This window comes from Mustela nigripes, chromosome 10 (genome assembly GCF_022355385.1).
Source record: "Mustela nigripes isolate SB6536 chromosome 10, MUSNIG.SB6536, whole genome shotgun sequence".
NCBI lineage: Eukaryota > Metazoa > Chordata > Mammalia > Carnivora > Mustelidae > Mustela > Mustela nigripes.
In genome coordinates this window covers 41,006,106-41,032,269 of record NC_081566.1, presented here as the reverse complement: position 1 = coordinate 41,032,269, position 26,164 = coordinate 41,006,106, and the positions used below count along the sequence as shown (strand labels likewise).

Genomic DNA, 26,164 nt, shown 5'->3' with positions numbered 1-26,164 from the left:
TGGACTGAGTTTACTTATTTTTTTAAAAAGTTTTATTTATTTATTTATTTGAGAGAGAGAGAGGGAGTGAAAGAGATCAAGCAGGGGGAGCAAGAGAGGGAGAAGCAGGCCCCTCCCTGAGCAGGGAGCCCAATGCAGGGCTTGATCCCAGGACCCTGGAATCATGATCTGAGCCAAAGGCAAATGCTTAACCAACTGAGTGACCCAGGTGCCCTGGTTTAGATGATCCCCCCGCCCCTTTTTAAAGATTTTACTTATTTATTTGACAGACAAAGATCACAAGTAGGCAGAGAGGCGGGCAGAGAGGCAGAGGGGGGAAGCAGGCTCCTTGCCAAGCAGGGAGTCCGATGCAGGGCTGGATCCCAGGACCCTGAGATCATGACCTGAGCCAAAGCCAGAGGCTTTAATCCCTGAGCCACCTAGGTGCTCCGAGAGAGAGAGAATCGTAAGCAGACTCCATGCCCAGCACTGAGCCCTAGGTGGGGCTCGGTTTCACAACCCTGAGATCATGACCTGAGCTGAATCAAGAGTCAGAGGCTTAACCAACTGAGCCTCCCAGATACCCCAAGATGATCCCAATTTTGTTGGCAACATCCAAAGCAGCAGAGTCAAGAACCAGCCAAACTATGCCTTCTTCTCTTCATTGGGCCTGATCAGGGTGTTGACCTTGCCCGTGTCAATGTCATAGAGCTTCTTCACAGGCTCTTTGATCGGGTGCTTGTTGGTCCATCTCAAGACTCTTAATCCCATCTGTAAGGTCCCCTTTGCTGCATAAGGTAACATATCCACAGGCTCTGGGAATTAGGATATGGCCATTGAGGAGCTATTATCTCACCTTCTAGAGATACCAAGCCTGACCTAGAACACAGGCTCCCAGCTCACAAGGTGTTTTCTGCAAGAGTAAGAGGAGAGGCTACAGGGTTTACATATTGCTTAAAAATGCACATAAATGATCAATTCCCAAACTTGAGGCCTTAAAACTATACATATTCATTTAGCTCACAAGCCCGCGGGGTGATGGGTGGCTCTTCTCATCTTCCCTGGTCTTGCTCCCATATTTGTGTGTTGGTGTTCTTCAGCTGGCACAACTGAGGCAAATCGGCTCCTTTCCACATGTCTCATATCCTCCAATGGGCCAGCCCAGCTTATTTTCCCATGAAAGGCTGAAGTGCAGAAACCCCAGGAGAAACACACGAGCACATTTAAAGTCTGACCCACATCTGCTAACAGCCAACCATCAAGACAAGTCATATGGTTGGGGCCAGAGTCAGGGTAGGGAAGACACGCTAAGATTTCATGGCAGGGTTGTGGATCCAGGAAGGGGTAAAGACTTAAGACTCTGGATGTATTTCCCTCTTTATCTCAGGGAGAGCTGTTTCAGTTTCAGGTGCCAGTCGGTGCTAAGTTCACCAGGGAGCATTTGTTATGGGCTCGCAAGGGCTGGAGATGTTCTGGTGCTCTGTCTTCTCCAAACGGGGTCATGCCTGTGTATTTATGCCATTCCTCGAGCTCTTCTTATACGTCGCTGGAGCTCCTCCCACTGAGAGGCAGGGTTTAACAGTCCCCTGACCAGTAGGGGACAGCAGAAGTGACAAGACATGACTTCCAAAGGTTGGGTTATAAAACAGGATTCAGTTTCTGTCTACTTCTTTCTGTTTCTTTCTTTCTTTTCTTTTTTTTTAAGATTTTATTTATTTATTTGACAGATAGGGATCACAAGTAGGCAGAGAGGCAGGCAGAGAGAGAAAGAAGAGGAAGCAGACTCCCCACTGATCAGAAAGCCTGATGTGGGGCTCTATCAGAGGACCCTGGGATCATGACCTGAGCGGAAGGCAGAGGCTTTAACCCACTGAGCCACCCAGGTACCCCACCTCTCTCTGTTTCAAGATGATTTTCCTTTGGAGCCCAACAGGCACACTGTAGAGAAGTCAGGCCACAGGGAGGGTCCAGTGGGAGAGGAACCAAGACCTCCCGCCAACCGTCAGCACCGACTTGGCAGCTGTGGGAAGAGGTAACCTTTGGCGGTGGATCCTTCAGTCCCAAGCAGACCTTCAGAGACTGCAGCTCTTTGACCACACAATAGCACGAGAGCTGAGCCAGAAGCCCCCAGCCAAGCCACTCCCAGACTCTGGAGCCACAGAAACAATGAGAACTAAGAAATGATGACTGTTTTAGTCATTCATAGTTGAGATGCTTTGTCATGCAGCATTAGCTAACAAGTACACACCGGTTCCTGAGGCTTAACCCAGAAAGAGAATAAATATAGTCTGGGACCTTAAGGAACTCACAGTCCCCAGGTGACCAAGCAGACGTTGATGGAATCAACTGCAATACATGTGTGAATCTGTTTGGGCTCCTGTAACCAAATACAGCAGATGAGGTGGCTTGGGAACAACACAAATTTGTTTCTCAGGTTCTGGAGGCTGGGAAGTCTGTCATCAAGTTACCAGCAGCTTTGGTGTCAGGGTGTCCTGACACCACTTCCTGGTGTCCACTTCCTGAGTCTTTGGGCTGAGTCCTCACATGGCAGGAGGAGCAGGGGAGCTCTTTGGGGCCCCTTTCATAGCACCCCTAATCCATTCATGAGGACAGAACAGGGTGTTAGTTCACCTGCCAGAGGCCCCACATCCAAACACCATCACATGGGGGGGGGGTGACGATTTCAACATCTGAATTTTACGGGGACACACACATTCAGTCCATAGCAATACAGGAAGTATTTAATATAATCAGAGTATATGATTCTAAGATTCTTCTAAGAAGAAGGGTGGGTCAGAAATCTGGTGACCATATTTTCTCAGCTCAAAACTGGGACAGTTGACTAACGGTGGCTCACTGTAGCTTGGGGTGAGAACAAAATATTTAGATCAGGGCTGACTGGAAGAGTCAGGTCGGTATGGTCATTTTGTCTGGAAACGGCCCGGCCCTGCTGGGACTTGGCATGATCTGGAAGGGCTATCTATGGGGACAGCTCACAGGTGACAGGGAATAAACAACTGCTGCATGAATGTTTCCATTCTCTCCTGCCTGGGAAAGAGGGGCTTTACCACATCACCTGCTTCCCGACCCTTTCTCCAGAGTGTGTCGTGTGGGCTCTGGTGTTGCAGAATCAGGAGGAGCGCGGAGAGAAGGAGAAGGGGTGTGTGGCTACAGCCGGAAGAGGAGTTTGGGAAGCAGGAATGTGGAAGAGAAGAGGTCCAGGATCTGATGTGGTATGTAGAGAAATACGTGGGGGAGGAAAAACAGGATTTCGAGAAGGATAGTTCCGATTTACTGCGTCCGCTTCCTAGTATTTGAGAATTTGCACAAACAGCTTGAGTTATTTTGAAACATGTGTTGGTTGCCAGACTGCATTTATTTGATGGCAGCCGCCGCGAGAATGGACCATGTGGGTGATGGCGAAGTGCGGCGCCGTGATTTCGGAGCAGAAGGGAATGGGGTGTGGTGAGGAGGAGACCGTTGGGTCGGCGGCCGCGAGGGGAGGAGGCTGGAAGCCAGGGAAATGTTCGTTTGTTCCAGCGTGACTTATGACCTGGAGAATGTGGGCTGCCCCAGGCCCAGCTGTGTCCAGATGTGTGCGCGGAGCTCAAAGGCCCAGGGTTTTTACAGGCCTGTTCGTGGCGTCACTGGCCGCTCTGGCAGTAGCCCCTGGAGCAGCTCTGGGAGGAGGGACTTGGCAGAGCAAAAGGGCAGGAGGGAGATGTGGGAGGTTTGCTGGGTCCCCGTGAGGAACTCAGAAGTAAAGACAGGGAGGGAAAAAACCCTCTTGGGGAGGCGGGGGGATGTAAAGAGCTTGCTCCGTTTTCTGGAATTTCCCAAGGGCTTGTGAGTTTTCCAGGGGGTAAGGGTAGCTTCTTATTCCTGTTTGTTTCTTAGCACTAGCCTGATGCCTGCCAGGTTGTAACTGCCCAGTAAACCACGTTATAGGGAGAGAAGGAGGGAGGGAGGAAAGGGGGCAAACAGGACGGAGAGGTAAGGGAGGGAAGAGCAGAGATCGCATGGTTCCGTGATCCGGATTTTAGTTGCTAAGGTTCTTGAATCCTGGAGTTTAAGGCCTTGGTTCTCTCTGGTCCCATGGTGCCTCCTCTCTCAGCTGAACAACTCAGATGTTAGGAACCCATTTGGGATCTGATAGACCCGGATTCAAATGCAAGTCTCGACCCCTTTACCCTGGGACCACAAGTAAGGGACATGGATGACTTATGTAGGTTTCAGGCTCCTGTAAGAGAAGGCGGGGTTTCGCAGCAACGTGGGGCCATGGAAATAAGGGTGTGCAAGCCCCTGGCCTTACCTTTTGTACATGGGTCTCAGGAGTGCTGAGATCTCCCTTTCCTCTTCTGGGTGAGCTCAGTCCCTGCCCCCGTCTCGCAGCTGATCTGACCATTCCTTACGCTTTGACCTCTTCAAGCTGCCCTCACGCTCTTTCCTCCATAGCTCTCACTCTGTTTCCTCTTGACATTGTCCAGGCTCGGTTATTGCTCCCTGGCCCCTTTTTTTGTAGAGTTTCTCTTGCTAGCTCTGCTTAGTCCGCTTGATAGAACTATGGCAATGACCCTCCCAGAGGCTCATGGCCTGGAATATGAGGGGCCACACAGCACCCAGAGATGAGCCCTAAGGATAGGACTGTTTACACAGTGCCTTCTGGAGGGTTAACGCCCATCTTCTTCTAGCAACTGAACACAGCTTATTATGGAGGGAAGGAATAAAATTAAAAATTAAAAAAAAAAAAAACCAGCAACCAGATGCTCCTATATTCCAGAACATTCCAGTGCTCTGTCTCAGCCCCAGGTCAACTCCATCCTCTACCAGCCTTCCCCTGCACCCCTGTACCCCCAGGCTCAGGGGCTTTTCTGCCATCCCCTCTGACTCTGCTCTCCAACTTTTGCCTAGAGGGACAGTCAGCTGCAGGCTGGCAGAGCCTTGGTTCCAGTCTCCTCACCCCCAGGCCTAAGGTGGGAGGATGGCATAAGGTGCCCCAGGCCCCATGCGGTCATTTAGACCAATAGCCCGGCTCTGTCTCTGAGATTGCACTAAAATATGCCCACCGCAGGGAGCGCGTCGGTGCCTGATTTGAAGGTCGACTCCTGGGCTGGGATCAGGCAAAACCCTGAGACCAGGTAAGGGGTGAGAGTGTGCAGGGGCCGTACCTTAGGCAGACCCCTTGCAAGGGAGGAACAGCATGAGCCCGAGCCCTCTCTCGTTGGGACATGAAGCCTCAGGAGGGAGTGAGATCAGGGCCTGCTTTCTGTCCACCGCGGGGCACCAGTGCACCGTGAGGAGGGCCCAGGACAAGCTGCCAGCGTGGCTCTGTCCAGGGTGAGGAGTGAGTGGCTCGGGGAGGAGCCGCTCCAAGGCGCCCTGGCAAGCCCTTGTCACATTCCAAAACGCAGAGGACCACGAATCCCCACTTGGCCTGAAGCTTCCGGAGCTGGCATCCCGCCCAGGCGCGAAACTCCCTCCCGGGCCCTCCTCTCTGCTTGTTTTCTGCATCCTGGGGCCAAAGGTTCAATGGCGCTTCTGTCTTTCTTCCTTGTGGAGCTGCTGCACTGGAACTGGGGAGACTAGGGGAAGAGGTGGGTGTCAGCTGGACTTTTCTGCCTTATTTAGCGTGGCTGGAAAGCCAGACGTCTCTAAAATACAGACTGAACACCCTGAGGGCCCAACCCTATGCCCACCAGCCCCGGAATAAAGGCACGAAGAGGCCTGGTCTCTGCCCCAAGGAGCTCTCTGGCTAGGAGGGGGGAAACTGTGCTTCTGGAAGGGTCCTTGAAAATCTCACTGGCTGGGCACCTCAAGGAGATGTCACTGAGGCTTCCAGAACACTGCATTGCATATGCGGCGCGAGGCTGGAGACCATAGCTGCTTGTTCTCGGCCAGTGCCCCACACAGTGCCTTCCCCACTGGAGGAGCTTAACACACATCTCAGCATGGAATGAATGAACCAACGAATGAGTGAATGAAATGGGGTGGTCCAAGAAGGCTTCCTGGAGGAAAGGGAATCTGAATAGTGCCTAGGAGGGTGGGCAGGATTGGACCAGGCCAAGCAGAAGGAAATTGATCTTAGGCAGCCTTGTACAGAAAGGCAGGGAAGGGGACGGTCCACAGAAGGGACTTTCTGGACTCCTCTGTTCTCTCAGGATACAGTGCGGTGTCCCTCCCAAGCCCCTTTGCTAGCTTTTCCAGCCCCTTTGGTACTGTCTCTGATCTCTGTCTCTGACTAGTGTCTCTGTATCTCCCTTCGAGCTGACTCAAGTGTTTATTTGTAGCCCATGAAACATGCTTCCTGCTCTCTCTCCTCCAGGCCTGCCATCATTCTCATGTCCCCTGGCCAGAAGGCTGTCACCCTCTGCCCCTGTGTCAGTGGTCCCTTGCTCCTAGGGAACTCCCTTCCCAGTCAGGTCAGCCGGTCCTCCTCGTGTGGCTACACAGCTCCGTGCTCGCCCCACGCTAGCCCCAAGCTCACACTTGTCAGGGTCTCACGGCCATGAGCGAGTTGCCATATTCCCCCAGAGACTGCCCACCAAGGTCAGAGATAGCCGACCAGGACTCCAGCAACACAGACCTCAATGTCCCAGGCAGCTGGCACCCAGGGACCCCATGTGCAGCCGCCCTCTCAGAGACTGTGCTTCCCAGATACTCCCGACCTTGGCTCACGTGGATCTTTCCTTCTGTCTCCAAGTGCCAGAGTCTGGTCTCAAGTGGCCTTGGCTTCCAGAGGTTTTCCATAAAGCGGTAACGATTTCTGATTGCACTTGGCAAACTGTCTTTGTGGAGATGGATTTCCCATTAGCTTGCAAGCTCCTGCTGGAGGTCCAGGCTCACTCCCCCTTTAAGTGCCATGCCAGTCACACAGTAGGCTTCAGAAATAACTGATTACTTATTTGGCTCATTAACCGATTATACCCTCTTAAAGAAGGTGTTGTCATAATTTCCAAGCTCAGCTCTCAGTCTTGAATGGGCTGTAGGCAGGGGCCCGGTACCTAGAGCATGTGCTCAGAACAGAGCATAATACTGGAAGGAGGAATAAGAAAGCTCAGTCAGGGGTGCCTGGGTGGCTCAGTGGGTTAAAGCCTCTGCCTTCAGCTCAGGTCATGATCTCAGGGTCCTGGGATCGAGCCCATACATTGGGCTCTCTGCTCAGCAGGGAGCCTGCTTCCCTCCTCTCTCTCTGCCTGCCTCTCTGCCTACCTGTGATCTCTGTCTGTCAAATAAAATGAATTTTAAAAATCTTAAAAAAAAAAAAAAAAAAGCTCAGTCAGTGAAGTGTCTGACTCTTGGTTTCCACTCAGGTCATGATCTCAGGGTCACAGGATCAAGCCGTACATGAGGCTCTGTGCTTAGCTCAGAGTCTGCTTGAGATTGTCTCTCTCCTTCTCCCTCTTCCCCTCTCCCCACTCTCTGTGTCTCTACAAATAAACGAATAGATCTAAAATAAATAAATAATAAAAGAAAGGCTATGGCATTCGATGGGAAGCAAGTCCCCAATGGAATACGTTCAGCTTCGGAAAAGGCCTCAGAGACCACCTAGCCGAAGCCTTCACCTTGTAAGAGTGGAAACTGAGATTCAAATATGGAAATTATCTGTCCAAGGTCACAAGACATCTTACGTCTTTTGCACGTCGATCCGCATGCCTGACCTTGGTGCTTGAGGACCGGTGGTCTCCTTACTACAGCAGGCTGTCTACCTCAGCCGCTACTAAGCCTCCTTCTGTTGCCTTTCCCAAGAAGTGGCCTGGTGGAAAAATCGTGGGCATCGGTGTGATTCTGCTCCGTCATCGCTCTTTGGCCTTGAGCAGTTCCCCAATCGTGCTCTTCTGAAAGCGAGATCTGGCACCGACTGAGGCCGGCGTGTGAGTTCTCGGTGAGTTCATGCTGGCAGACCCAGGGTCCCCAGTAAGCGTCAGCTCTGTATTCTTCTCCCTTTTCTTGGGAATTGTGCTTGCTTCTCTGTCTTTCCCTGGCTCCCAGAAAACCATAACCACTTAGAAGGGCTTCTGCGAGTCTGTGGCCTACTCTCCCGTACAGTCCGTCCCCCTCTAGCTCCTTGCCACATAAACACGTGCCAGCAGGGGCAGGCAGGTAGGGCCCAGCTTGCTGGGGATCCAACCCCACACGTCCTCCTGCAGTTTAGGGATGAAGCCCTCCTCCTTATGTTGCCTCCAAAAGGAAGCAAAGCCCTCTTTTTCCCTTCCTCCTTCCTCTTCGTATTCTGCGTGTTGATTCTCTCTCCGATGTCCTAATCTACCCTCCCTTGCCCCTTTCCCAGGCCTTCAGGAGCTAACCCGTCGCCCTCGCTGGCCTCCCTCGCCCCACCCTGTGTCTCTCGACGGCCCCACACAACCTTTCCAGTGCACAGCCCCCTCCCACAGCATCCCACCGGACCCAGGTGTCTCGGCCCCGCTCAGCGCCTGCTGCCGGCAGACACCTTCTCTCTGTCCCCACACACAGCTCCTGTGACAGGCAGTGAGGGCAGAGGGATGCTGAACAACTCTCAGGAGTCTGCAGACAGGGTCCCCGGGAGCTCTCTCACCCAGCCGCCTGCTCCGGGAGAAGGGGAATGAGGCCTCCCCTCTCCCTCCGCTTCTGTGACAAAATGCCACAAGACTTACCCAGGGCCCCCCGAGCGTTCCACGAGATGGGAGCTACTACCTCTCCCTGCCCCAGACCCTTCTCCCTGAGCTGCCCTGGCCCCTTTGCCAGAAGATTCCAGGGCAGGCTCAGGCAAACCAGCCAGATGCCAAGCCACCACAGGAAGGGCCAAAGGGTTTTGGGTTAAGCCAAAAGCTCCGAGCACGGACCCAACCTCCTCACTCAGGGGGCAGTTTCTGGTTGAGTCTCCTGTCTTTTCTTGGGCTGACTGCCTCCCTCCTCCCCATCCTGGGGGTGGGGAGGTCAGGAACAGAGGGCAGGCAGAAGGGCCTGGAGCGAAGTCATGGGCTGCTTTGGCAGGAGGCAGGTCCCTACCTGGCTGTGCCCCTCGACTTGCAGTCTGACTGGAAGGCCGTGTTGCTATTTCAGTCCTGGCCACTGTGGGCAACGGCCCGACCCTGGATTCTGGGAGCACATTCTACCTTTGCCAAAGCACCTTCATCTCTACGAATCCACAATGTCCCCCTTGCGGCCCTGGGTAGGGAGTTAGGAGAGAGACTGGCGTCAGAGGTCGCAGAGGTCGGCTGTGTCCAGGCTTGATGCCCTCCCAGCACGCTGGCTCAGGAGGCCTCTGGCATCTGCCCCTTGCCTCTGGGACCACCTCCTTGGAGAGCGTGCCTTCTGTTGATAGATGCAGGACTTCCAGAAACTTCCACACACTGGCCTCCTATTGAGGTGTTTGAGAGCATGGGCCCAGGTTCAGAATCTGTCTGGCCAAGGGCCCAGATGACTGGCCCCCTGGTGACCATAGAGCCTTTGGCAAGTTAGTGGGCCTCTCGGGTCTCAGTTTCCCTGTGTGTGAAACAGTGCTAGGGTCAGGGCTGTAAGAAGGGCAAAGTGATCACTGTGTAGAAGATACCAGAAGTGGCAGGCGCCCCAGTAGTCAGCACTTGCTCAAGTGGATCGCGATTCTGAAACACAGGCTCGCACGGACCACAGTCCCCTCTATGCACGGAGCTCTCCAGGCCTGAAACTCTTCCTCCCCGGCCCGTGGTTTGCTTAACAAATATTTACTGTCCGCTCACCACGTGCCTCTGGGTTTGGCCTTCTGTGCGCTGTGTGAACAAGACAAAACGGCCCCGCGCTCATGGACTTGACAGCAAATGCACAGAGGAGTAAATCAGCGTGGGCAGCGCAGGAAGCGCAGGGGTGGGTGCTGCACCCAAGGACAAGGGGCGAGCCCTGGTGTGGGCGGGCGAGCATGAGCCACTCTCCCTGGCCCAGCATCAAGCCCGGACCTGAGGGATCCGTAGGAGCGGCTGCCAGAGCTGGACGGCAGGGAAGAGCGTTCTGGGCAGAGGGAACAGCACGTGTGAGGGCCCTGTAAGGACAGGGCTGGAGAATTAGTAGGACCCAAGGTAGGGCTGGGCCAAACTCCCGGTACAGCGGGAGGTGTGGAGAGGCTTGGTGATGCAGGAGCAAAGACGGAGCAGTTGGCGGGGTTCTACAGCCATGGTCGGAGATGGGAGATGCTGGTGCCTTTGGCAGAGAAGGGGCTGTGGATGGATGGAGCTAGAAGGCGGGGCCTGTGCCGAAAGCCTGCAGAGCATCAGGGACCGCTAAGCTTGCCTGAGGCTGCAGGGGGATGGCTTTGAGGGTGGTATTGAGGCTGACTCCCTGCACTGCGGCAGGAGTCCTGGGTAGATGAACGTTCCCGAACACTCTCTTCTGGACATGCCTTTGCCTCTAAGAAAGACTTGGAGTATTCACCTTAGAACAAAACAGAAGAGTCTGGAAAATGGGTTCTTCTCAGCACAGAGCAGAAAATGACTCCGCCTCCCTGCCCTAAATTCCAGGCTTCCATCCCCCAGCATACAGGGTCTGCATCGGGAGGGCTCCTGGCTCCACCACCTGGCGGCCATGGGCTCTTGGGTAAACTACTGAAATCTCTCTGTGCCTCCACTTCCTCCTCTGCAAAATGGTCATAATAGAGTAGTGCTCCTCCTATCGGGTAATCTGAGGCTGGCAAGAAATTGCACTGAGCACTCTGGAAACATCCGCCCTACATCCAAGGGACAAACACTTGCTTTCCCCGGCAGTCTGAGTCGCAACAAGCTCATCAGCCCCTAAGGCCTGAAAGCTTTCCTACACAGGCCGCTCCTCAGCCCCGCTTCCACCATTCTGCGCTCCTGCACTTGGATTTTGAAACGCAAGTTCAGGGCCTGACATTTATCCCTGTTAAATTTTATTTTGTTAGACGCAGCCCGTGGCACTGGCCTGTCAGCTTCCTTTTAATTTTGATGGAGAGAGGCCCCGTGGTGCACATTAAATTCATCTTTGTGGCCACAGAGGCATCTACGGAGGCTGCTTTTGCTATTCTCTTGCCTCCTGGGGAGTGGTCCCTGGCCTGGGGAGGTGGAGGCAGGCGCAGCCTGGGGCTGAGATGGAGCTGGGGTGATAGCCCGACACTGCCTCGGCTTGAGGATGTTCTGGCACAACTGTCCTGGTCCCTTCTCCCAAGTCAAGTGCTGGCTTTGGGTTTCTAGGTATCGGGCCAGAGGGACAAAACCTTTCAGTGGCAGAGGGGCGGTATCATGGACCTGGGGCTTGGGCCACAGCTCCCCTCTCTCTCCAAAAAGCCCACTCACTCCCTTAGGGTCCCATCTCTTTCCAAACCTCTCTGCCACATTCTCTGACCCTAGATCGGAGAAGGGTGTGGGCCAGAGGGAAAGAGATGTCCAGCCCAATAAAGCCTTCTTTGCTGTCTTATTTGCATAGTGCGGGGGTGTGCTCAGGTGCCCTTGAGTTTAATTGCACACTTGCCCCCCAACACACACATGTACTGTTTCTTTACTGATCAGAACAACCTCTTCCATGTTGGTTGGGGAATTGTGCTCCGCCCGATTCATCTCTCTCCTCTGAACTTTTCCAAAGCCCTGGTCGCCACCTTGGAGCCAATCTCATCGTATCAGAGGTGCATAGCTTTGAGGTTCCCACTCAGCTGCATGCAGGAAGGAGCCTTCTTCTGGGGGCATCTCTCTTCCTAACTTCCTGGGGGCGGGAGGTTCTGCCATCAGGCTGAGAGCTCCCAGAGCAGAGCTGTCTATCTCAGGAGTTCTCTTCCTTCTCTCCCAACACCTACTGGGCTCTGCTCACCAAGGGAGCTGAACTTGAAGGTGACCCTGTCACCTAGCAAAGGCATGCAAAGAGAGCCAACCCTAGAAGGCCAGGGAGGCAATGGCCCATTGATTCCGTGGTCCTCTCAGACTCCAGGGGAGCAGGGAGAGAGGGACACCGTCGGACACCAGGCCTGTGTGGCTGCCGTCTGGGCCAGACACAACATGCCTTTGGTACAACTGAAAGACTTAACCAGATTCCAGAACTGGGGGACACCTTGGTCCAGGGCCCACCACCGGTCTCCTTCCCCGGTTAATGCACTCCTTGTTCTCCGTGTGGTGAGGTATTTTTCCAGGTGGTATGTTCTAGGGAGAATTGAATTTCCCTAACCAGCAGTCTTGCAAATAAGTAGGAGTGAGTGGGGGAGGCGACTCCTATTAGAGTCTAACATTGGTAACCACATATTAACCCTTGCTGGAGCAATCAGCCCTCACTAAAGATTAGGAAAGAATGTTCTGGAAGGGGGTGGTGACTGGGTGGCTCAGTCCTTAAGCGTCTGCTTTCGGCTCGGGTCATGATCCCAGGCAGTCTCTGCATTGGGCTCGCTGCTCAGAGGGAAGCCTGCTTCTCCCTCTCCACTCCCCCTGCTTGTGTTCCCTCTCTTGCTGTGTCTCTCTGTCCAATAAATAAATAAAATCTTAAAAAAAAAAAGTTCTAAGGGCGCCTGGGTGGCTCAGTGGATTAAAGCCTCTGCCTTCGGCTTAGGTCATGATCCCAGGGTCCTGGGATCGAGCCCCACATTGGGCTCTCTGCATAGCAGGGAGCCTGCTTCTTCCTCTCTCTCTCTCTCTGCCCGCTCCTCTGCCTACTCTGCCTGTCAAATAAATAAAACAAAATTAAAAAAAAAAGATTTAAAAAAAAACAATAACAGTTCTAGAAAGTATTCTCTTTTTCAAGTTTCCCATTCCTCAAACAAACCGTGGTTAATTTTCTCTGCCAGTCTGGTCTGTCTTGGAGAGGACTCTGGGAGAGGGGCTGAGATGGAGGACAGAGAAGAAATATACACCCTCCCTTATATTGTACAACACTTCCCGTCTTTTCCAAGCATTATCACCTCCATACGCCCAATGTTGTCTCCGTGCTGTCGTTACACACCGTCCCCCATACAGCTTCCAGTGTGGGCGTCCCGTGCGGATGACGGGTATGATCGCTTTGCAAAGGAAGTGATGACTCATCCCAGCTGCTCCTGATAATGCAGTCCAGGAGGAGAAGGAAGGAAGGAAGTTCTTCCTTTTGTCTAACCTTTTGTCTTCCTTGTGTTCTTACAGCGGTGCTCAGCTGTACCTTGCTGCCAGTGTGGCAAAAGACCTAGAAAGCACAGCGTATCAGGAAAAGAAGGAGCCCTGGGGTCTGACCTGGGGAAGTCTTGGAGATAAGGAAGCACCTCATTGTTACTTGGACTGATGGGCAATGTAAAGACGAATCGGGAGCTCCGTGTGACTCCCGTGGAGAGAAGCAGGCTAGTGGATAGAAGGGAGAAGGTTGAGCTCCGTGGAGAGACAGCAGGTGATGAGTGGGCAGATCAACCAGCGGTGACATCGCTTCCCACCCAGAGGAGGTTTGACAAAGTCTGGAGCTGATTTCGCTTGTCACAGCTGGTGGGGAGGGCGTTCATTAGCATCTGGTGGGCAGTGGTGAGGGGTGCCACACTATAGCCTCCAGTGTTCAGAGACGTCCCTCAACAAAGAATTCTCCAGCTCCTAATGCCAAAATGCCCAGATCAATGTTGTGGAAAGAACACAGGCTTGGGTTTTAGTCTCCAGTGCTGGACTTGAGACCTTGGGCAAGGGACTCAAGCAGTCCTGTTGGCAGTACTCTCATCCGTGAAATGGGATAACAGAGCCGAATTTGCTGGTCAAAGTGCCATTCACGGGGGGTCTTTCCATACGGGGCCTGCTGTTGAGGAGGGGTCCACTGTGCCTTGGGGTGCCTGGTATTATAACATGAGAGAGATGCTTCCTCTAACCAGTAAGGCCTGCCCATGACTGCGTAAGAGCACCGGGGAGGCTTGAGTTGTAAGGAATTTTCTGTCCCTGGAAATGCCCAACCTCCGGCCGGGACGTTGTAGAGGGTTTTCTCAAATAGGTGGGGAATGGGCGCTACATGATGTGACGGTGGCTTGGTTCTTCCATTCTGGCATTTTTCGTCGGGGGGGAATCCTGACATCTGCTCTGTAGTCCAACACCGCTGTGAATCTAGCCATGTCCTATTCAGGAAACCAAAGAACTGATGAATGAAATGAGTCTGGTCAAAGTCCTACCAGAGCCTCAGTCCCCATGTCTTCAACAGCGCCCTCTCCCGCCCTCTCCCACCCCCGGGTTTTGGCCTTTAAAAGAAGGTGGGAAACTAAACAGGCTTCCCAACAAGGGACGCAAAGGACACAAGGATCGGAAGATGATCCAGGCCTATGGGGAAGTGCTCTGCTTGGGAAGGGGGAGGCCGAGGGGCGCCCGGGGAGCCCTGTGACAGTTGAGGCATCTTCAAGGACATTAGCCGCTGTTCTCTGCCTCCCCAGAGGCCAGAAGGAGGAAAGAGCTTCAACGGTAACAAGAGGAAGGTAGGACTGAAGTGCCTCCCTGTCAAAAAAGCCAGGATCTATGACCCAAACTCAGCAAAGGAGGGCGGCGTTCCTGCCCCCACACTGTGTGCAGAGACGCTGTCTGGAACCTCTGGGGAGAATCCAGCAAATGGCTGAACCACCTCCTCGGGTTGGAGTCAGCATCCTCCATGCTGATCCGTCCACACAGTCTGGAGGGGCCAGACCAGGAGGAGAGATGGAGGCGAGGCTGAGTGGCAGTAATCCACAGAATTCGGGCGGGAGGCCGACGCATGTATTTAACTTTACAGTTTATTCAGGGCACGGTGAGGGACACTAGGGTTCGCTGAAGGGTCTGCTTTGGCTTGAGGGCATCCCTTTGCCCCTGGCTGTCACTGCCAGGCTGCCCTGAGACTGGTCATCCTTTGCCTACCTGTCTCCTGGTGCAACTGAACTTGATTTTCCCTGATGCTGCTTGATGTCTGCTGCCACCTGCCCCCCTGCCTGGCCCATGGCACCGCAGAGTGTGTGTCTGGGTGGGAGGGCGATCCCACAAACCTGGGCGATGCACACTGCCCCCATCCTCTCTCACCGCTCTGCCCACCCTAAGCTCCAGCTGAACCGGACTGTTTGTGATTCCCGAATGCTCCGACACCCTCCCGGCCCAACCCTTTGCTCCTGCTGCTTCCCTGCCCCAATACCCTTCACACCCCAGCCACACTGATTCTGCTCGTGCTCCCGGACTCTGGGGAGCACAGCTGATTGCCAGATCTCTACCCACTCTGCCGCCTTATTAGCAATGTGTTGATTTTGCTAGGATAAGGGAGATCAATGTGCCTTCCTAAAAATATTGATTTTTTAAGGTTCCCTTGTTTCTAGGAGTGATGATGTGACAGTTCAGGCCAACAAGATGTAAGTAACATGAATTCTTTTTGCCTGAAAAGGTGAAGGCAGAGCTGGAGCATGTCTGGCTTGTGTCTTTTGCTTTTCTCTGTCTTGCTCCCTGGAAAGTCTACGACGTGATGCCGGAGTGTGGAGTACCCAGCTTGCATCCCATAAAGGCCACGTGTGAAACATATGGGCTTGTGAGACGGAAGGGCTTCGTTTCTGGGTGGCTTAGTGGGTTAAGCATCTGCCTTTGGCTCAGGTCATGATCCCAGGGTCCTGGGATGGGCCCCTGTGTCAGGCTCCCTGCTCAGCGGGGAGCCTGCTTCTTTCCTTCCCTATGACCCCCACCAACCTCCCCCCTCCCACCGCCCAGGCTCATGCTCTCTGCCACTATCTCTTTCTCACTCTGTCTCTCTCTCAAATAAATAAGAAAAAAAATCTTAAAAAAAAAAAAAAAAAAAGAAAAGAAGGGCTTGGGTTCTTGAAGATGCCCCTGAAGCCTGCACTGGCTTCCCTCCACATTTTTTGTTACAAGAGAAAAATAAACCCCTTTTGTTAAACCTCAGTAGTCAGGTTTCTGTCACATCTAGCCAAAGGCAGTCCTTAGTGATGCAAAGGCTCATTTTGAAAGCTGTTCCCTGACAAACCATAAGAGACTCTTAATCTCACAAAACAAATAAACTGAGGGTTGCTGGGGTGGGGGGATGGGGGGTTTTAGGGAGGGGGGGTGGGGTATGGACATTGGGGAGGGTGTGTGCTATGGTGAGTGCTCTGAAGTGTGTAAACCTGGTGATTCACAGACCTGTACCCCTGGGGCTAATAATATATTATATTTTAATAAAAAATTTTAATAAAAAAAAGCCATTCCCTGCATTTTTAACCACCACCCCCACACACACTGGGTAGGCTCTTTCGTACCTCTGAGCTCCTTTGCCTCTTTTTTTGCTCATTTTTTCTTTTTTAAAATTTAAACTCAATTAGCCAACATGTAGTTTATCATTAGTTTTTATATCATGTTCAATGATTCGTGAGTTGTGTTTAACACCCAGTGCTCATCACATCTCGTGCCCTCCTTAATGCCCATCACCCGATTACCCCCATCCCCCACCCACCTCCCTTTCTGCAACCCTCAGTTTGTTTACCAGAGTCAAGAGTCTCTCTTGATTTGTCTCCCTTTCTGATTTCTTTCCATTCCGTTTTCCCTCCCTTCTCCTCTTGTCCTCTGCACTGCTACTTATATGCCACATATGAGTAGAACTGTATGATAATTGTCTTTCTCTGATTGACTTCTCTCACTTAACATAGTCCCACCAGTTCCATCCACATTGATGTAAATGGTGGGTGTTCATCCTTTCTGATGGCTGCGTAATACTCCATTGTGTATATGGGCCACATCTTCTTTATCCATTCATCTGCTGAAGGGCATCTCATCTCCTTCCACAGTTTGGCTATTGTGGCCATTGCTGCTATGAACATTGTGGTGCAGGTGCCCCTTCTTTTCACTACATCTGTATCTTTGGGGTAAATACCCAGTAGTGCAATTACTGGGTCATAGGGTAGCTCTGTTTTCAACTTTTTGAGGAACCTCCATGCTGTTTTCCAGGGTGCCTGCACCAGCTTGCATTCCCACCAACAGCATGAGAGGGTTTCCCTTTCTCCACATCCTCGCTAACATTTGTCATTCCCTGTCTTGTTAATTTTAGCCATTCTCACTGGCATAAGGTGTATCTCATTGTGGTTCTGATTTGTATTTCCTTGATGGCATCACTTGGCTCTTCGTACTACTCCCAGGGAAGCCAGCTTACTCTACTGAACATGCTCATTGCGTATTTGTCTCAGCAACTTCAGTGGGAGCACTTTGAGGGGCAAGGAGTGAGTCTTCCTCTCCCCAGGACCAACCCCCCCAGTGGTAGCACTGACTTAGGAGATCCCTGGTAAAGATTGCTGAGCAGCATCAGTTAGGCATTGGATTCTTCCAGATCTACCAGACCTGTAGCACCACTGAGGGCTATTCCATGATGATCCCATCATGGGCCTCTCCACAAACTGCCCATGCCCCCTGGATGTGTCCCTCAGTCTATCTCCAGGCCAGGAATCCTCCAAGGCAATGAGGCACAGGGAGAGGGAGGGTCTCTCTCTCTCTCTCTCACACACACACACACACACACACACACACACACTTCTCTTCTAAGGAGCGAAATTAGGAGAGCAGATGGTTTCCTGAGAGTCTCCCCCCTCGTTATCCTCTGCAAGACTGCTGTGTGAGGAAAGGGTGTGTTCAGAGGTTTCCTTACATACCCTATAGACCATAGACTCAAGGAACACAAGAGGTCATCTGGTCCAGTCTCTGGCCTTCAGGTCAGAAAATTCTAGGTCTCCCAGAGCTGAGAAGATGCAAGGTATCTCTTCAACCAACAGGCAGACACCAGCCTATAAGAGGGGCCTGGGGTGAAGAGTGGTTGAGGTGGCTCTGAGGCTTGGCGGCATGCTGCCCATGTCATGAGGGGTCAAGTGAGGTTCTGGTCTGGGGTCCAGAGGATGTCTCCTTGAAGGGTCTTCCCCTCCTGCAGGACCCGGAGCTCGAACAAGTTCTACATGTTTGTCTTGCCGCTGATCTGTGAGCTCTTCAAGATAGGACATGTCTTAGTCATACTTGTTTCTTCCACCTAACAAGGTATTTGACACAGAAAAAGGTGCTCAATAAATACTGGTGGGAGGAAGGGAGGGATGAAGGCGGGGAGGAGTGAGTGAGGAAGGGAGGGAAGGAAGGATCCCTTAGATGAAGTTGTTGGGCAATTGAGTTGCCGACCAGTACAGCCTGGCCCCCGCTCATCTCAGCCCAACCTTTCTCTGTGGCCCTTATCTTTGAATGTTGCCCTGATTTTGGTCCTTCATTCTTCAGGCCCTGGCTCGAGTAATACCTCCCCTCCATGAGCTCCCCCCATCCATCCCGTGCCCCAACAGCATGTTGGTTCCTCCCCGACGGCATTTAACTGACCGGATTGGGAGTCTCTGCTCTTCTCTCCCCAGCAGTGGATGGAGCTACCTGTGGATGAGGATCAAGGCCTGGTTCAGGGTGCCCAGCTTTGCTGGTTCAGAAGGTGGCACAGCAGGGTAGCTGAGATGAAGGTTAAGGTGAGACATCTCCATCCTGGGATGAGGAGGGAGGGGTGATTGGGTGGAAGAAGGCTGCCTTGGTGGAGGACTGGCAGCACCAGGGCAAATACGCCCTCAGGCCAGCAGGCCCTCAGGCCAGCAGGAGCATGCCATCTGGACAGACTTGTGTTTCATAAAGGAAATGAAGTAGTTCCTGGCACTAGAAATTAGAACCCAGCCGGGGAGCGGGATGGAAAATACAGCTCCACTGGCTGCTACGGGGCACTGTGGAACATAGGATTGGACTTCAGTGATCTCCTAGCCGGTGGCTCTTACAGGGAGTCCCTGGATTCCTATGTGTCCTCAAAGACCATGTCAATCATTTCTTCCTTTCTTGAAATCTTCCCAAGCTGACCCCCTCACAGAAGCCTTGTGAGTCTTTCTGCCATGGTCTCCATCTATAGGGGGGTGGTGGCGAGCAGGGACAGTCATGAGGAATGACCAGAAGACTCCAGACTGAATGATTCACCAAAACCAGACCTCTGCCAAGAGCAACCAGAGGACTGCTCTGATAAAGTTGGTTGGGTTACTTCAGGAGCACCCTATGGAAATTTGCAGAAAGCTTGAGATGGTCATTAGGCTTTGCAAAATCCCAGGGACTGTAATGGTTCACGTGATGCTTGCCTTGATGTTCGTGGTCACCGTGACTCTCTGGTCTTGATGAACAAGTTTGTGTTTTGTTTGCAGTGTGTGTGTAAGAAGTGCAAGCGTTCATTGTAGAGTTCAGGGCTGTGGTTGCAACCGTACCAAAGCTGTGCCTGTTCATGCACTTGTTTTGGATTTATGTATGGGTGTGATTGCATGTTGTGTCCTTGTTGGAGATGCTGCTAAATTTCATGGAATCATACTTGTTAAAAAGTTCTGAGTACCCTTGACCCACTAAGTTACATTAATTTCAGGTGTAGGACACAGTGATTTGACAAGTTTGTAGGCTACGCTATGCTCACCACAAGGGTAGCTACCATCTCATGAGATCATACTTTTCTTCCTCATTGGATCTTTGCATAGGGGAACTGAGTCCTCTCCTACCCCAAAAGGAGCAGAGGCCTTCCCAAGATGGGTCCAGCCGTCTCTCCCTGAGCCCAGCCAAGTAATGTGCACCCCCTGCCCCTGCGCCTTGTCCCTGACTTCTTTCTCCAGCCCTAACACAGCCAAGGTCCTTAACAGAGAACAGGAAAACAAAAATCAGGTCACCAGATGTGTTCCATTCCATCCTCTCCCTCCCCATCCCTTCTTACCACAGGGCAATAAATTCTGACTATGTATACAGCAAGCACCTGGCATCTTCCAAGCCCAGTGGTGCCTGCCTGGGGACAGACCCAACTGAGGCGGAGCCTGGGGAGACCACACGAGCCTACCACACAGCCCACCCATGTCTCTAGCACCAAAGTGTAGCTCATCTGCTTTGTCTAGACAGCAGAGGCCGACCCAAGAATGATTTTTCCGTTCTGACCGAAGGGCGATAACGTTTGTGCCAACTGTCATGCCGGGTCTCCCTCTTCCTGTGTAGACCTTGCCTGTCTGAGTTTGGAAGGAGACCAAGGTCTCCCAGGCAAGATCCCTGTCTGGATACTGGAGGAATGAGAGAGGGACAGCCCCGACGAGCTTGCGCACAGGGCTCCCTAGAGCTGGTCCCCACCTGGAGGCCAGAAGGAGTGTCTGGGTCTCTGGAATGAAGCAGGCATCTGGGATTCTCATTAAAGAGTGTTTACTTGTCTATTTGCATGGCAGGTTAACAGCCCACAGCAGCCCACTTCCTGCCAGGGACTTTCAGGAACAATGTCTCCAAGCCAGCGTGGCCCAGCCTGGGCATGAGCCCACCCCATCGCTCCCTCCTTCCCTCCCTCCCCACATCAGCCACGTGGACATGACTCACGCAGGCTCTCAGAGCCTCTGCCAAGAGCAGCCAGAGGACTGCTCTGATAAAGTTGGTTGGGTTACTTCAGGAGCAGGGAATGGTCCAGAGGGCCTTTGGAATCCCGTGGGCCCCCATTTCTTCCTCCCACTGCGGTTCCTCAGGTGACCCACCACCCAGACCCACTGAGGCAGGGGACTAAGATCTCCTTACTCTGGAGTAAGATCTCCTGAGCCCCCCAGGAGGTTCTCTCTTTCCTCCAACAGCATGCAAGACAGTCAGGGACCACTGTGGGAGGGCACTGGATTATTACATAAATAACAGACACCTAGCGCAAAACACTCACGCAGCCCATCTCGTTTTAGCCTCATGATCTCCTTGTGAGACAGTGATTTCTCCCATTTCAAAGGAGAAAGAATTGAGAATAAGAAGTTGAAGTGAAGGCAGAAGGCAGAGCACAGAGGATTTTTATTATTATTTTTTAAAGATTTATTTATTTGAGGGAGAACAGGGCGGGGAGGGGCAGAGGGAGAAGCAGACTCCATGCTGAGTGCAGAGCCCGATGCAGGGCTTGATCTCACGACCCTGAGACTACAACACTGAGATCACGACCCTGAGATCACTACTTGAGCGGAAACCAAGAGTTGGATGCTTCACCGACCACACCACCCAGGCGCGCCCAGAGGATTTTTAGGGCAGTGGAGCTATCCTGAATGATACTGTAGTGATAGATGCAGGCCATTAAATATTTGCCAAAACCCTGGAGAGTGTCCGACAGACCCCAGGAGTGAACCTGAAGGTAAACTGTGGACTTTAGGCAGCTGCGATATGCCGGTGCGGGTCCACGGACCTGGAGAGTGAAGGAGGCTGTGCATGGGGCGGGGCGGGGGGGGCGGGAGTGATGGGGAGCTCTTTGTATGAGCTGCTCAATTTTGCTGTGAACCTAAAACTGCTCCAGAAAAGGTCTACTTTACAAACAACCAGGAAAAATAAAACGATGAAGTGCCTTGTTATGATCACACAGACAGGGGTGGGCTGGGTTCTGAATAGGGGCTGCCTGCTCACACGGTCTGTTCTCACCCGCCGAGGCGCCCCCCGTCAGATGGGACAGGAGACCTTAATGAGTCAGGCTGCCCTGGAGGTCCTCTAAGGCTAATGTCCTCGGTCTCAGAGTTTCCCATGTTCTCGACATGCCGTTTGAGCCTCTGAAGGTACGTGGAGACTTACCAGTTAACTGTCTTTGCCCATTGTCACTCCTCAGCCCGGCCTGTCACCTGTGCGCCCCACCCCTCCCACGAGCCCAAATTCTAAGAGCCTCGAGCCTGGACTGTCTCTGTTTTCTGAGCTTCCAGCACAGTCTGACACACAGCAGCAGCTGAGAAAATGCATGGGTGCAGGAGTGAGGAGGAAGGAGTAGGAGAGGAGGAAACAGGCAGGAAAGAGAGGGAAGGAGTGAGGTTAAAGCTGGGGTCGGGAGGAGAAAAGGCTTGGCTTCCTAGGTTTGATCTCATCCCCCTGTCCTCCCGGGGCCTGGAGAGTCCTCTCCTGTTGCTTCCTCTCCCCGACCCCCGCCTGAGACTCGAGGAGGGCTTTGGCCTGAGCCCTGGCCATCCCCTCCAGGGACTCCTCATAAAGTCTTTAACCCCTGGATGGAAGACTGCCCCATCCCCTTTCCACAGAATGAATGTTATTTGGGCAAAAGAGAAAAGGAGAAAAATTGAAGTGGAAAAATCTTTGATTTGGAAATTCAGCTGACTGCCCTCGTTTGGAATAAAAGCTCCTTCAGCCTCTGGCCGCGTGGCAGGAGGCTGAGCCAACAGTAACACCGGATGCCGGGATGCTGGGAGGAGGAGGCCTGGGGACCCCGCTGAGGGACCGCCAGGGCCCTATGAACTTGGCGCCCGGGAAGACCGTGAGGGGGGTCATCTAAAGGCTGAATCTCAACCCCCTGCCTCATTAAGACAGTGGTCCGTCATCCGGTGGCTTGGGCCGAGCACTGTGCTGGGGGCAGGAAAAGGAGGGGAGGCCGATCCTGAGGGAAGCCAGGCCTGGGTCTGTCTTCTCTCCTCAGCACCGACCTCAGTGCCTGACATGTGGAAGTTGCCCAAAACGCTCCAACTGGTGGGGCGGGGAGGAGTCATCTTTGTCCAGAGGTTGAGAGGAGACGAGGCCCATACCCTCTACTTGCTCCCAGTCTAATGGCAGAGAAAGAACAGATATAAAGAAAATATGGGATCAAAAGGTTGAATACCACATCAGATACGAAGAATGTAAGCCAGGCGCTTATTTTCAGGGCCTGGACTGCCTAGCTTGGAAGTGGACAAGGTTAACCGGGAGCCTTCTCAGAGTCTGTCTTACGTGGCCTTCAAGGAGCCGCTGGAAATTACTTGGCTGAAACGAGCAGGTATCCAAGTGGAAAGGGACCCTCCTGTGGAAACCTGGGAGCAGGAGAGCAGGGAGCTGAGGGGACCAGGCAGGACCGGCGCTCGCTGGCCGGGACAGGTGTCTGACAGCTGTGTGCAGGGTTGGCCGTGTGTGAGCGAGGCTGGTTTATGCTGGCTCCATGGTCACCTGGGTAGCAGGAGACAGAGAAGAAGGTGTTTTCCAAACCTTAACATCATCTTCCGGATTCTTTGCTTTCAGCCTTGGTTGTGCTTTGAGGGGAGACAGAGGGAGGCCCAGACGTGGAAGAGCCCAGGGCCCAAATGGACTTCCACAGAAAGGGCCTGTGGACGAATGAGGGAAAATGTGGAAACACACAAGAGGAGGTCGGAGGCCTGGGGCCAGGCTGGGCTTGGTATGTTTGGTTGTGCAAGAAGAGAACAGGAGCTCGGGGCCACTGTTGAGAGGAGGCAGAGGGAAGTATAAAGAGACTCATAAAAGAGGTTGGCGGGGCCGGTGTGTGCCGTGATCCACTACCCGTGTGCAAAAGGCTTTCAGTATAGACCCGAACTGCCCTTCGGGCTGCTGGAGCAGGGCTGGTGGTCCTGTCACGTGGGAGCCCGCCAAGCGAGGCTTTGGAGCAGAAGGGAAGTGAAAAGACTCGAGTCTATTCTGGTTACACTTTTCTGGCAGACGACAGTTTCTGCCCAATATCCGTTCTCTCCTTCCTTATTAATGAAACCACAGTCTGTCGCCCAGAGACAAGATGACATCTCCCAGTCTCTCTTGTAGGTAGGATCAGCCACGTGGCCCAGCTCCAACCTATGAGGACTCTGCGGAAGCTGCTGGAGGGTTTGTGGGAAAGTCTAGTTTTCCTCATAGAGACCCCCCTCCGTTTTGGGGTCATTTTCTTTTTCTTCTTCCTTCCTGGAGCAGGTGATCGGCAAGCAGTGGGGAGGCTGAAGTGAGGTGTGAAGGGTGGTGGAGCAGCCGGGTTGGAGGACCCTGCCTCGGGCAGCTGGTTCCCGTGAAATCAGCCCGCAGCCCCAGCAATGTGGGTCCAGCAGCGGCCGCAGGAAGCCATCCCACCTGAGCCAGCAGCCTGCGCCCAGGCAGTGTCTGCTTAGGAAGTAGGGTGCAGCTCCCAGGGGCACGGCAGCAAAAGAAACACGTCAGAGGGCTGGGGCATTTGTTATTCCAGCCCTGGCCCCTCTGTCCACTGGTGACAGGGAGGGCAGGCCCTCCACCCAACAGATTCTGTCCCCAGAGGTGGTCCAGCCCCCAGACAGGGAGGAGGCAGGATGGGGATTCAGCGGGGGGTCCTGTGGCTGGACTGAAGGGGGGAGGAAGGGGTGCAGGGGGTGATGCTACTCCCCCACTCCTTTCCCACATGGGGACCACCGTGTCCATCCCCCCTCCCCAGGCTGTAACCTACTCATTTTCATCTTCTTCTGATTAAAGGACAGAGAAAGGAGAGTATGGTGGGCAGATCCCCTGGTCGCTGGTGGCTCCCAACCAGGTCATCGTGCTCTGTTACAGCACGGACTCCTGCCCCCACCACACCTGCACACTTGCCCATGGCTTCCCGGCCCCACCCCAGCCACTGGCCATGTTCATGGTTCCAGCACATCCTCAGAGGTCTGTCAGAAGACTTGGGTTCTCCTGTACTGCTCACTCACAGACCTTAGCGGGAGACATCATGCCTGCTTCAGACTTCAGTCTCCCCACCTCCCCCAACCCCACCCCCCCAAAGAGAAAAGGGTTGCTCCATCAATGGCTCCCAGGGACCAGCTTAGGAAGGCGTCACCAGTCCCCGCACTGTTATAACAATGGCTGTCATTTACCGGCTACTTCTGTGCGCTAAGCGTTTTTCACATATCAACTCATTGAATCCTCACGATTACTTAGGGCAAGTATGTCCTACTATTCTTTTTTTTTTTTTTAAGATTTTATTTATTTATTTGACAGACAGAGATCACAAGTAGGCAGAGAGGCCCGCAGAGAGAGAGGGAAGCAGGTTCCCTGCTGAGCAGAGAGCCCGAGAGCTCAATCCCAGGACCCTGAGATTATGACCTGAGCTGAAGGCAGAGGCTTTAATCAACTGAGCCACCCAGATGCCCCAAGTATGTCCTACTATTATGACCTTCACTTATAGATAATAAAACCAACAAGTTCGGAGAAGTTAAGTAGCTTATCTGAGGTTCTTCAGATCCCAAGTGGCAGAGCCTGGATTTGAATTCGGGCTTGTGGTCCAGAGTCCAGGAGCCACATCACTCCACCAGGGCTGCCTGGGCGATAAGAAGAAGGTAAGGAGCGGGAGGAAGATAAATGTGTGCACATAGGAATACAGATGTGTGCACACACATATTTTAAAATATCTTTGTGATGCTGCGTAAGTTTAACGCTGACTTTCTCAGAAAGGACTGGGATAGTTCTTTCATGTTAAGAGTGAGAGAATAAGTTTTTCATATTGTCTATGTTAAAGTGTCCTTTCCTGAAATGACAGAGGAGTGTTTTATTTGTTTAACTAGCAAAATAATAACTAATAGCCCGTTATTTTTTTATATTATGTTTCCCGCTCCTGCTGCAGGTTGTGAGAGACTGTGAAATTATATAAATCGAGGAGTTTCTGGACTATAAGAACTCAAAGTCCTTTCTGGGTTAAATAGTCTAAGGTCTTCAGCCTCCAGATGAGGTGATTCAGGCCACATGCTCCTCCCCCTCCCGCCCCGATATTGGGCCACGCCACCCCGGCGCCCTGGTTAGCCTCGCAAGAGGGCAGTCACCCAGACGGGCCTGTCAGGACGTGCCTGCTTGAGGCTCAGCAAATATTTTGATCTATGAAGAAAGTTTCCTTTCCTGTCCCGGCCTCAACTTTAGCTCTAGCTCTTCTGTACTTGTCCACCTCTTGGGATAGATGCCACAGAAAGAGTGTTAAATTACTCTTTAACTGGGTGGAACTATTTTATTTGAGGTCAGGCCCCAAGCATAGCCTCCTCTCTGCACCAGATCCTGAACACGCACCACAGAAGACCTCGCTCTAGCCTGAGCGCTGCACCCAAGAGGAAGCAAAAGGCAAAATTCTGGATTATCTTGAGACTGTCTGTTCAAACTAACTGTTCTCTACTTGTATGGATTCTGTCAAAGCTGGGAACAGAACCAGCAGTACTGGGGGCACTCCGTGGTGCTTTCTTGGAAAGGAAGCTGGCAAATGGGGCACCAGGGTGGCTCAGTGGGTTAAGCGTCTGCCTTTGGCTCAGGTCATAATCTCGGGTTCTGGGATGGAGCCCCACATGGGGCTGTCTGCTCAGTGGGGAGTCTGCCTCTCCCTCTTCCTCTGCTCCTTCCCCCTGCTTGTGTTCTCTGGCTCTATCTCTCAGTCAAATAAATAAGTAAAGTCTTCCAAAATTTAAAAAAAAAAAAAAACCAGTTGGCAAACACTTGCAGGTTTTTAAATTTTTATTTGTTTTTTAAAGATTTTATTTATTTGAGAGAGAGAGAGAGCATGAGCTGGGATGGGGGTGGGGGAAGGGCAGGGGCAGACTCCCCCGCTGAGCAGGGAGCCAGACCGAGGGCTGGAT

At 52.7% G+C, this 26,164-nt stretch overlaps 1 long non-coding RNA gene across 2 annotated transcripts in view; it reads left to right on the top strand.

Annotated features, from left to right (window-relative positions):
• Positions 1–2,953: 2,953 nt before the first annotated feature.
• The window catches only part of LOC132025630 (uncharacterized), a 48,569-nt gene continuing 25,358 nt past the window's right edge, over positions 2,954–26,164 (top strand). Inside the window, exon 1 of one of the 2 annotated variants that reach the window (XR_009406654.1) lies at positions 2,954–3,212. This is a non-coding gene — a long non-coding RNA (uncharacterized LOC132025630). The remainder of the gene's footprint in view (positions 3,213–26,164) is intronic. The other variant, XR_009406655.1, reaches the window with a different exon arrangement.